Consider the following 11,572-nt stretch of genomic DNA (forward strand, 5'->3'; position numbering starts at 1 on the left):
AAGCCTACAAAGGAAAGAAACGCCACACCTAGGGGTGATAAGTTTCGATGGGTTGAACGCCACGAGAGTAGACTCGATAAGTTCAGCAAGTTCTTTCAAGAACTAAGAGAGCACACAATCTCACAAAAAAAAACTAAGTTCCTTCATACTAAAATGTCCCTCCCTTATATAATGGGAGTGAACAAGGAAAAATACAAGATAAGTACATGCACAATTAGAGTCCCAATGTTGCATGCCTCATGCAAGCTATCTAGAAACCCAAAGCAAAATAAATGCATGCACAATTAGAGTCCCAAGTTGCATTGCTTCATTAAACAATCTAAAATACTTAAGTCTTCATGTATGAACGAATTCCCATGCTTTGCATGCTTATTAGCGTTCTTCCGTTAAGCGCGGTCAGTCATGGATGGTTATGCCCGATTACGTGGATTAGGCCATGCACGACTAGCAATTGTGATTATCTTGGTTTCTCCTTGCTCATAGTCCTCCCAATGTTTTTTGATTAGCCCATTTAGTGCTTCCTTGAAACGCTTTGTCCGTAGTCTTGTAATTGGGCCTTCCGGAAGTAATAACTGATCTCTCCTATCTTCATCCATTGGGCATACATCATCCACGGAAAGGAAAACCTTGTTTTAAAAGAAAGCGTGTAACATCTAAAGTTGCCATTAATCGAGTGCGATATGCAACCTCCATTCACGCCCCTGTGCTTGTAGAAAATGTGACACACTTTGTCGTTGATTTTTAAAAGCCTCAAGTTGTGTTCTTTCATCATTGTGAGCACTAGCTACACCACCAACATGCGTATTAAATACTTCCATTGCTTTTCTCCAATTAGTCATCCCAGAATTAGTAAACGCCTCATCTCCAACTCGACATCCTCTATGAGAATTTTTAAAGAGATAACACCAAAAACAAAAAGCTGCATCTTTTGATATGTTGTACTCTAACCATGAAAAATTTTTAAACCAAGCAACTTGGAAACTTCTATGCTCTTTACCAAATTGTCTTTGGGGATAACTATGACCATTTATTGACAAGGTCCTCTAATCAAATATTCTCTTTGAATCTGATCTCTAATAGAAACATCAAATTCATTAATTGGGTTGCGTAGCCCTGGGTCACTAACAACATCATCTGAGTTGAATTCAACACGAGAATATTTTTTCTTACTATTTTCTTCCATAGAATTCTTAGAAGACTCAATACTTCGTTTTAAAAATTTCTCCATAACCTATGTCAATTTCTCAAAATTATTAATTTATGCAATCAACATAACAATTAATGTACTACCAAGTATAAATCATGAAATTAGAAATTAGATGAAATAAGGAACAAGATTCACCTAAAATTGAAAAGATTTTACTTGTTGTGGAGAATCACCGGCGGAGCACAATGGCAGCGGCGTCGATAGTGGCAGGCTGGCAGCGGCATCGACGGAACAGGCGAACCGTGAACAGTAGTGGCGTCATTGGCGTGAGGCGTCGATGAAGTGAAGAGGTGACAAAGATGAGGGCAACGATTTGAGGAGACCGGAGAGGAGGAAACAATGAGATCTCTTAGTGTGATTAAGGTTTTTGATTTAAAGAAGAAAGGATTGGCTTAAAAAAAAAAGGTTCGGCAGTTGAAAAAGAAAACGAAAGTTGTGGCAGCAGGAAAAGGATCAAAACTGAGAAAGGAAAGGAGGAAAGGTGTTTTTAATAGCACTTTTGTGAAAAAGGTCCAATAGTTTTAAAAAATTATAATTATACATTTTATTTTTTAATCATAATTAATTTTTTTTTCTCTAGAAGCAAGGGGGTGCTTCCGCACCCCCTCGCACCCCTGCCTCCGCTAGCGAGCATAGTCATCTATTATCACCTTGAGCCATGCTCTAATCGTCCTCTCAGAATAATTTAATGGTTGAGATATGAAGTATTACTATATAAGATTTTAGGGTCGAAATTTGACACGTCCGAGCATGTCTTCGTGTCTTGGTCATCTACACTAATGGTTAGTAGTTACCTATGATTTACCTCTTCTGTGTTGACATAAAAAAAAATTAAGAGAGATATTAAGGATGAGCGAATCATTTTTGACCACTTGAGCTATGCTCTAGTCACCCTTACTTTAATCACATTAAAATCAAACAATTCATGGACAGATCCAACACCGACCATCGCGATGTTGATTGTGTTTCTATTTGATTGTGTTTTTATTCAGAAAAAACTTATTTATAGATATTATCTAATATATTATGCTATTTAAATTAATTAAACCAAATAAAATTTAATATTTATTTATTATTATATTTGTGAAGGTAATAATTAAAATTTAAAATATAATTAAATTGAATTATATGGTATAAATTAAGTTTGATTGTTCATTTAATTTTAAGTAATTTTATTTTTGATAAAATAGTATGGATTTATATTTTATTATTATTATTATTATATAAATATAAATATGTTGTAAAGCCCGAAAAATTCCCAAATTTATTTTAGAATTATTCTATGATTTTTCTGGAATTATTAGATATTTTTCCGGAATTTTCCGAGTAGCGGAAGTAGCAAAAACAAATAGGTCGCAAACTAGCTTAGGCGGGAATCGAACCCGAGACCTAACCAGTGAACCCAGCAGGGCCGTGCTGAAAGGAAGGAGAACCAAATATATTTATATTAGAGTTGGGTTCATTAAACCACTTAATATAAATAATAAACTTAAGTGGGGTTTGGTTTATTTTGGTTCGGCACCTCTTCACCTCACGCGACTTTCTCTTCCAAAACCTCACCGCCGCCTCTCCCTTCTTTTCCTTTACCTCACGCACGGCACACCAAGGCAAGGGTCCATAGGATCATCTTCCGGCGACGACTCCAACACGAAAGGGGCTCTTCTCCGCGAGAGGAACGCGAAGACGTAAGCGGTTCGTCGAGCGAACCTTACGATTAGAAGGTAAGAAACCCCTCACCTGCAGTATAATAGTTTCCGCTTGAATTTTTATGCTCTAGTTAGGATGTATGCAGATTTTTATCGATACCTAGGGTGTATTTAGCTCTCTTCGCCAATTAGGGATTAGTTTAGCGCTTTTAGATGGGCCGAATACGTCTGTTCTCCTTCAGTTGGGGATCATAGACGCTGTTGGGTGCCTAGAAGCGATTCCCTAATGGAGAGGAGGGTTTAGGCACACCAAGTGTTCGATAAAATGATTAGATCAGCTAAAATGCAACTTAGGCATTTTAACAGCTTAGATAAATGCATTAGAAGCATTTAAACCAGTAAAATAGTTATTTCAGCTAATATGGATTAGATATCCAATGGGTGGGCTCCCATAGTCGCCTCTAGGTTCAGATAACCTAGTCCTAGGTTCAGATAACCTAGTTTCAGCAAAACAGATTAGCTATTCAGTATTTTATTAGATATCCATTGGGTTGGGCTCCCACAGTCGTCCCTAGGTTTAGATAACCTAGTTAACCCTACTAAATTCGGGACTTGCAAACCCGGGTCTAGTTAGGGATGGCCGGGCCCTACAAACATGTTTATTATTTTCACTTATTATGTATTAGTTTCAAACTCAAAATCAGATATGCTAGTGGAGTTTGTTTCAGTTACAGCTTTAGTTCCAGTTAGCTTAACTTATGATTAGCTTAGTGTTATTACTTGCTATGCCATGATTCCAGTGTATATGCCATGCTTATATGTTATGCCATTAGATTTCAGGATGCCATGGTTTAGCTTTTCAGTGCATGTTTTCAAATAGCATGATTTAAATCCATGATTGCATCGTTGCATGTTTTTGTGAGGTAGATGGTTTCTTACTAAGCTTGTTAGCTTACAGATACTACTTTTCTTATACTGCAGATAAAGGTAAAGGAAAAGTGGACTAGCAGTGGGGGCTGGAGGGCAATGCGGAGATGGTGTGTGTGTGCGGAACTGGAATGAAAGATCCTAGGGATCTAACGAGCTTTATTTATGCATTAGAACTCTTTAGCATTTACTTTCAGCACTTTCAGTTTATTAGTTTGATATAGTCGTTTTCATGCACGTTAAGTTGTTAAAATGTGTTCTAGTGAGTGAAATGCCATGAACCAGTTTAGAATTGTCACTACCTGTTATGAGAATAGTTTATTATGCAATAGGTAGTTGTGGGATTGTATTTTGGCACACCAGAGTGCTGAAATCAAAGTTCCCGGCCGAAATCAGACACTGATCGGTCTCCAGACCGATCAGTGCCTGAGCAGTGCCACTGGATCGGTCAGCCGACCGATCCAGACGAATACAGTACACTACTGTATCGGTCTGCAGACCGATCCAGCGAGGCACAGAATCGTAGCAAGTCTGATCGATCCGTGGACCGGTCAGCAGCTAGTTGGGAGCTTAGTTTCTAGTCCCTAGCTCCGTTGGGATGACCAGTTCCCTTTTCAGCATGTGTACACCAGTGAAGAAGGTCTTTAGACCTTTCTTATCAGCTGCATTAGTCATAGTAGAGTAAAATTTTAATTAGCCCAGCTTTCCGCACAGTATAGTTTAGCATTAATTGTAGCAATCCGCCTTACAGCCTAGTAGTAGAAGGTGGGTCGTTACAGAGTGGTATCAGAGCAGTGTTCCATACTTCCTACACACACATCAGCATTGTACCTGCAGCTTCCAAGTAAGAACATCTCTCACTCAGTTTTGTTTTCAGCTTCCATATCAGTTGTATGTGCTTTCATGTTTGCTCGCATGTTGGTAGTTAATTAATTCATGTTTACAGTAATTAACTATAACATGATAGCCTAGTTATATATATATGTTCTTTGCTATTTAGAAAATGGAGGACGTCTGAGATGTGCGCCTGCTGCCTCCCGCACTGGCGACCTATTGTGTGGGCCTTTGATGACAGAGATAGCCTCCTTAAAGGCTAACAGACTACTCCCAGTCACTCGATCGAACCTCACGACTCCGGTAATCAGGTAGTACCAACTCGGCGGTGCGCAGGTAAGAGAAGCTTACCTTATCCGGTGGCAGAGAATTAAGCCTCCGGCAGCAACGAACCATGGGATGCTCGGGCATGGTTTAAAACACTGGAGAGCACGATGGAGCTTCTAGATTGGCGAGAACGAAAAGGTGAAGTGTGCCTCCTTACTTAACGAGAGGCCCGGATGTGGTGGGGCGGATTAAACCGTGGCGATAAACCCGGATGACATGGGACTTTGAGAAAGAATTCTTGAGAATTCTTTCACATGCAAGTCACGAACCGACACTACGAGAGTTCACGAGTTTCGCGTTCGAAACCCTAACGTTCGGGAGGCCGTGAAGAAGTTCAACAGTTGGCGCGTCTGTCGCCGTAGTAGTCGCGACTCGAGAAGGAGCAAGATGCTTGACGTCAAGATCGCACTGACAGATGCATGTGTCAAACCGCCGTGGTGGTTCATAGCCACAAGCCATCAAGGAGGCGGTGAGTAGTGCTCGATCCAAGCACTATACGCATCACCACAGGAGAGGTTTGTGATAACGGCTCTAGGGCTCACGGAGAAACAACAAGCTCATAGCTCAAGAGAAACAGCAGTAGGCAGAAGGAGAAGCGGAGAATGGAACATTCGGACATCAAGTGTGCTACTTGTGAAACATCATCCGTGAGTTTTCGCCAGGGTGAGGTTGTGAATGGTTATGTGAATGTGCGCGGGGGCACATCGGTTCAACAACAGATCTTCCTCGGCCTGATATGGAGCTCAACCGGTACACGGATGTATCTGTCTTAGATGGTCCAACGGAGTCAGGCATTAGAAGCCCCCGCTACCACGAATGGATTTTCTCCCCGACTGAAGGACGTAGCAAATGCCTCGACAGTTGTCGGATCGGTATTTTTCATAATGCTGTCTTATTCGATCGGGGCAACCCACTCTTATGTATCGGGGCATTTGAAACTAGCAACACCTCAGTACTTAATAGTGGGTTTCGACGCTACCCTCGGGAGACATTATAGGCCTGGCTGGCGATACCGGTCATTATAGCGATGGAGCTTTTGGTGATCGATAGTGCTAGAAATGATGACTATGACGTTATCTTGAAATGGATTTTTGGTCAAATCGGTGCCTCTATCGAAAGCAATCACGTTCAACCCGAAGCCGTCGTCGGGAACCAAGGAGAAAGGCCAAGAGGTTTCTCTCATATGTTGGTTCTTGGATTCGGGATGCAGGATTCTTAGCGTGGTCGACACGGTCGGGGCGGACCAGCTAGAGGTCCGAGTCGTTTGACTACCCTTGAAGAGCTACCGGGCTTAGCACCGACGTGGAGATTGAATTTGAGATAGAGCTCATTCCAGGACAAATCCAATCTCCAAAGCAAAGGAACTTCAGGAGCAATTACAGGAGCTTCTTGACAAGGGTTTCATCCCTAGTCACTCACCATGGGAGCACCTCGTTGTTCGTGAAGAAGAAGGATGGAAGCATGCGCTTATGCATAGACTACCGTGCTTTGAACCAGTCACAATTAAAAACAGTACCCTCTTCCCGGGATAGATGACCTATTTGACCACTAAAGGGAGCCACGGTGTTCTCTAAAATCGACCTCGGATCAGGATATCAGGTTAAAGTCAAGGAAGGTGATATACCTAAAACGACCTTCAGGACTAGATACGGACATTATGAGTTCGTAGTCATGCCTTTGGCGTAGCTACATTCATGGACCTCATGAATAGAGTATTCAGAATACTTAGACAAGTTTGTCATCGTGTTCATCGATGACATTCTTATCTATTCGAGCACTCAGGAAGAACACGCAGATCATCCTGACAATTGTACGCCAAATTCACGAAATGTGAATTTTGGCTGGATAGCCTTTCTAGGGCACATCATCTCAAAGGATGGTATTATGGTGGATCAAGATAGAAGCGATAAATGGCGCGGTAGAACGCCCGGTGAAATCGGGAGCTTTACGGGATTAGCAGGATATTACAGGGAAGTTTGTAGAGGATTTCTCCGGTAGCCTCCCCCGGCTCTTACGGAGGAAATTCCGGTGGACTGTGATGAGCAAAAGGAGTGACCGGTGCTCTATTTTGGCTCTAGACACAAAGAACTTTGACATCTATAGTGATGCCTCTAAGTTGGGACTAGGAGCAATATTGATGCAAAACGGCAAGGTGATTGCCTATGCCTCCAGACAACTCAAGGATTATGAGAAGAATTACCCTACTCATGACCTTGAGCTTGCGGAGTCGTCTTCTCTCTCAAAATTTGGAGACATTACTTATATGGAGCTCGGTGCAGTGTATATCATCAGTCAAGTACTTTTCACTCGAAGGATGATATCTGAATATGCAGATGGCGGTCAAGGACTACGATATAGACATCCTCTACCATCCGGGAAGGCCAATAAGGTAGCGAGATGCTTTAGCGAAATCGATGCTACCTTATTGTCTCTTGCCTTGTCGCCGCCCTACGAGAAGGAGATCGTGGATTTGGTCTCGAGCTCATCGTGGGACTCTCTACTATGACCTTAGAGTCTACCTTGCTTGGTGATATTCAGTCAGGATCAGGACCACGAAATTCAGAAAATCAAGCAAGGGCTAGCGTAATCGAAAGTGGAGATTCAGAGTGTCAAACGGTGGGGTGTTGTATTTTGGTGACAGACTATGTGTTCCAGATCGGGAGGAGCTACGGAGGCGATTTTAGATGAGGCTCACGGACTCCCGATGCATCCGTGCTCCACCAAATGTATCAAGACCAAGAAAGCGTTTTGGTGGCCGGATGAGCGAGACATCGCCAGTTAGCATCCCTTGTCAAGGCGTATCGCCGACAGGAGGCCCTATCTGATTCGAATGGAAGTGGGAGGATATCTCCATGGATTTCATAGTGGGACTACGAACCACGAATGGTTTTGACGCCATCGGGTAATAGTCGACAGTTGACTAAATCGGACTTCTTAGCTATCCGAATATCCTATTCCATGGAGCAACTAGCTCGGTTGTATCTCAAGGAGATAGTCGGTGCATGGAGTCCCACGAACCATTATATCGAGACGACGAGGCGATTTACATCACATACGGAAGTGTGTGCGATCACTATGCACCTAAAATTGTGACCTTCCATCCTCAGACGGATGGTCGACGGAGCGAGTGAATGTACTCAAGATATGCTCCGAGCTTGTGCCCTAGATTTCATGGGAAGTTGGTGCAAATATCCGAGTCTAGCGGAATTTGCAGTTATCGAGCCACTATCGGCATGGCACCTTATGAGGCACTCTGGGCGGAGGTGCGGATCACCAACTGCTGGTATGAGAGTGGTGAGCAGGAGCTAGAGCTTGAGGCAGATCTAGTAGTAGATACCACATGACAGATTCGCGGAGGATAGAGACCAAGCCGTCGGAAGAGCTATCTTGATGACCCTAGAGTTTTCAGGGACAAGCCTCGAGTAGCTCCCATGAAGGAGTCATGCGTTTGGAAAGAAGGGCAAACTAGCTCCCGGATATGTGGGACCATACCTTATCACGAAGAGAGTGGGCAAGGTAGCATATGAGCTAGAGCTACCTCGGAGATGTCGCGTATTTCATGTTTCCATGTAAGAAGCATATTCCAGACGCCACCCGGTGATTGAGCCCCGGTTGGTGCAGTCGTGATGATCTCGCTATGATCGGCCTATTCGGATAATAGACCGCGGTAAAGAAATTACGGAACAAGGAAGTACCATTAGTTAAAGTCACGGCAAAATCACAATGACTTGGGAGAGGCCGGCATGAGGGTACCTTGTTTTAAGTTCGGGGCGAACTTTTATAAGGTATGGGGATTGTAAAGCCCGAAAAATTCCCAAATTTATTTTAGAATTATTCTATGATTTTTCTGGAATTATTAGATATTTTTCCGGAATTTTCCGAGTAGCGGAAGTAGCAAAAACAAATAGGTCGCAAACTAGCTTAGGCCGGAATCGAACCCGAGACCTATGGTGTAAGGGATAAGGTTAGTAACCAGTTGAACCCAGCAGGGCCGTGCTGAAAGGAAGGAGAACCAAATATATTTATATTAGAGTTGGGTTCATTAAACCACTTAATATAAATAATAAACTTAAGTGGGGTTTGGTTTATTTTGGTTCGGCACCTCTTCACCTCACGCGACTTTCTCTTCCAAAACCTCACCGCCGCCTCTCCCTTCTTTTCCTTTACCTCACGCACGGCACACCAAGGCAAGGGTCCATAGGATCATCTTCCGGCGACGACTCCAACACGTAAGCGGTTCGTCGAGCGGACAGTTTTCCGGAAACCCCTAGCGAATAGAATCGTAAGAAAACCTTACGATTGAGGTAAGAAACCCCTCACCTGCAGTATAATAGTTTCCGCTTGAATTTTTATGCTCTAGTTAGGATGTATGCAGATTTTTATCGATACCTAGGGTGTATTTAGCTCTCTTCGCCAATTAGGGATTAGTTTAGCGCTTTTAGATGGGCCGAATACGTCTGTTCTCCTTCAGTTGGGGATCATAGACGCTGTTGGGTGCCTAGAAGCGATTCCCTAATGGAGAGGAGGGTTTAGGCACACCAAGTGTTCGATAAAATGATTAGATCAGCTAAAATGCAACTTAGGCATTTTAACAGCTTAGATAAATGCATTAGAAGCATTTAAACCAGTAAAATAGTTATTTCAGCTAATATGGATTAGATATCCAATGGTGGGCTCCCATAGTCGCCTCTAGGTTCAGATAACCTAGTCCTAGGTTCAGATAACCTAGTTTCAGCAAAACAGATTAGCTATTCAGTATTTTACTTTCAGTTGGCACTGTACTGGATTAGATATCCATTGGGTTGGGCTCCCACAGTCGTCCCTAGGTTTCGGGACTTGCAAACCCGGGTCTAGTTAGGGATGCGCGCACAGCAAAGTACGGTTGCCGGGCCCTACAGCATGTTTATTATTTTCACTTATTATGTATTAGTTTCAAACTCAAAATCAGATATGCTAGTGGAGTTTGTTTCAGTTACAGCTTTAGTTCCAGTTAGCTTAACTTATGATTAGCTTAGTGTTATTACTTGCTATGCCATGATTCCAGTGTATATGCCATGCTTATATGTTATGCCATTAGATTTCAGGATGCCATGGTTTAGCTTTTCAGTGCATGTTTTCAAATAGCATGATTTAAATCCATGATTGCATCGTTGCATGTTTTTGTGAGGTAGATGGTTTCTTACTAAGCTTGTTAGCTTACAGATACTACTTTTCTTATACTGCAGATAAAGGTAAAGGAAAAGTGGACTAGCAGTGGGGGCTGGAGGGCAATGCGGAGATGGTGTGTGTGTGCGGAACTGGAATGAAAGATCCTAGGGATCTAACGAGCTTTATTTATGCATTAGAACTCTTTAGCATTTACTTTCAGCACTTTCAGTTTATTAGTTTGATACAGTCGTTTTCATGCACGTTAAGTTGTTAAAATGTGTTCTAGTGAGTGAAATGCCATGAACCAGTTTAGAATTGTCACTACCTGTTATGAGAATAGTTTATTATGCAATAGGTAGTTGTGGGATTGTATTTTGGCACACCAGAGTGCTGAAATCAAAGTTCCCGGCCGAAATCAGACACTGATCGGTCTCCAGACCGATCAGTGCCTGAGCAGTGCCACTGGATCGGTCAGTCGACCGATCCAGACACACCTGGATCGGTCGTACCGACCGATCCAGCCTCTGCTGGATCGGTCCGCAGACCGATCCAGCGAGGCACAGAATCGTAGCAAGTCTGATCGATCCGTGGACCGGTCAGCAGCTAGTTGGGAGCTTAGTTTCTAGTCCCTAGCTCCGTTGGGATGACCAGTTCCCTTTTCAGCATGTGTACACCAGTGAAGAAGGTCTTTAGACCTTTCTTATCAGCTGCATTAGTCATAGTAGAGTAAAATTTTAATTAGCCCAGCTTTCCGCACAGTATAGTTTAGCATTAATTGTAGCAATCCGCCTTACAGCCTAGTAGTAGAAGGTGGGTCGTTACATATGTCTACTAAAATATATGATCCTGGATATAAAAAATATGAAAAAAGAAAAATAGAACTTTATTCAATCTAAAAAGTGCATTTTAATATAATTAAAAATTTAAATGTAAATCTGATTAAATTTTCACTAGAAGATAATACTTAAAGATAAAAAAAAATATATTTAGAAGAAGAAAAAGATAAACTAATAGATTTTGAAGATAGTTTTTTAATAATATTGATGAAGTTATTGATTCAATATAATAAAAAAATTATAAATATAAATTTAATAAATTTATTATTTGAAAAAGGTACTATTTGAAAAATCAATATCTCTTTTCTAAATGGTGAAAATTATGAATATTTTTCTATCATTCATTACATTTGAAAATTACCAAATAGTGAAAAATATGATAGAAAATTACTAATATATTAAAAAAAATAGATAAAGTATTTTATTTTATTGTAAATTATTTAGTTAAAAATTAATTACAATTCAGCAAATGAACGATGTCGCAATTGGAAAAAATCTTAATTTTTTTATGAATAAATTCTTTCTCTTTTCGTTCTTCAATTTTAATTATTTTTTTGATCTTAAAGGTCCTATCTTTGTTCAATCTCTCGATGACCTATATCAACCTTGATAGTTCTTATAAAACCTAAGCCACATGGATTTTAAGA

The sequence above is a fragment of the Zingiber officinale genome, chromosome 11A (assembly GCF_018446385.1).
Source record: "Zingiber officinale cultivar Zhangliang chromosome 11A, Zo_v1.1, whole genome shotgun sequence".
NCBI lineage: Eukaryota > Viridiplantae > Streptophyta > Magnoliopsida > Zingiberales > Zingiberaceae > Zingiber > Zingiber officinale.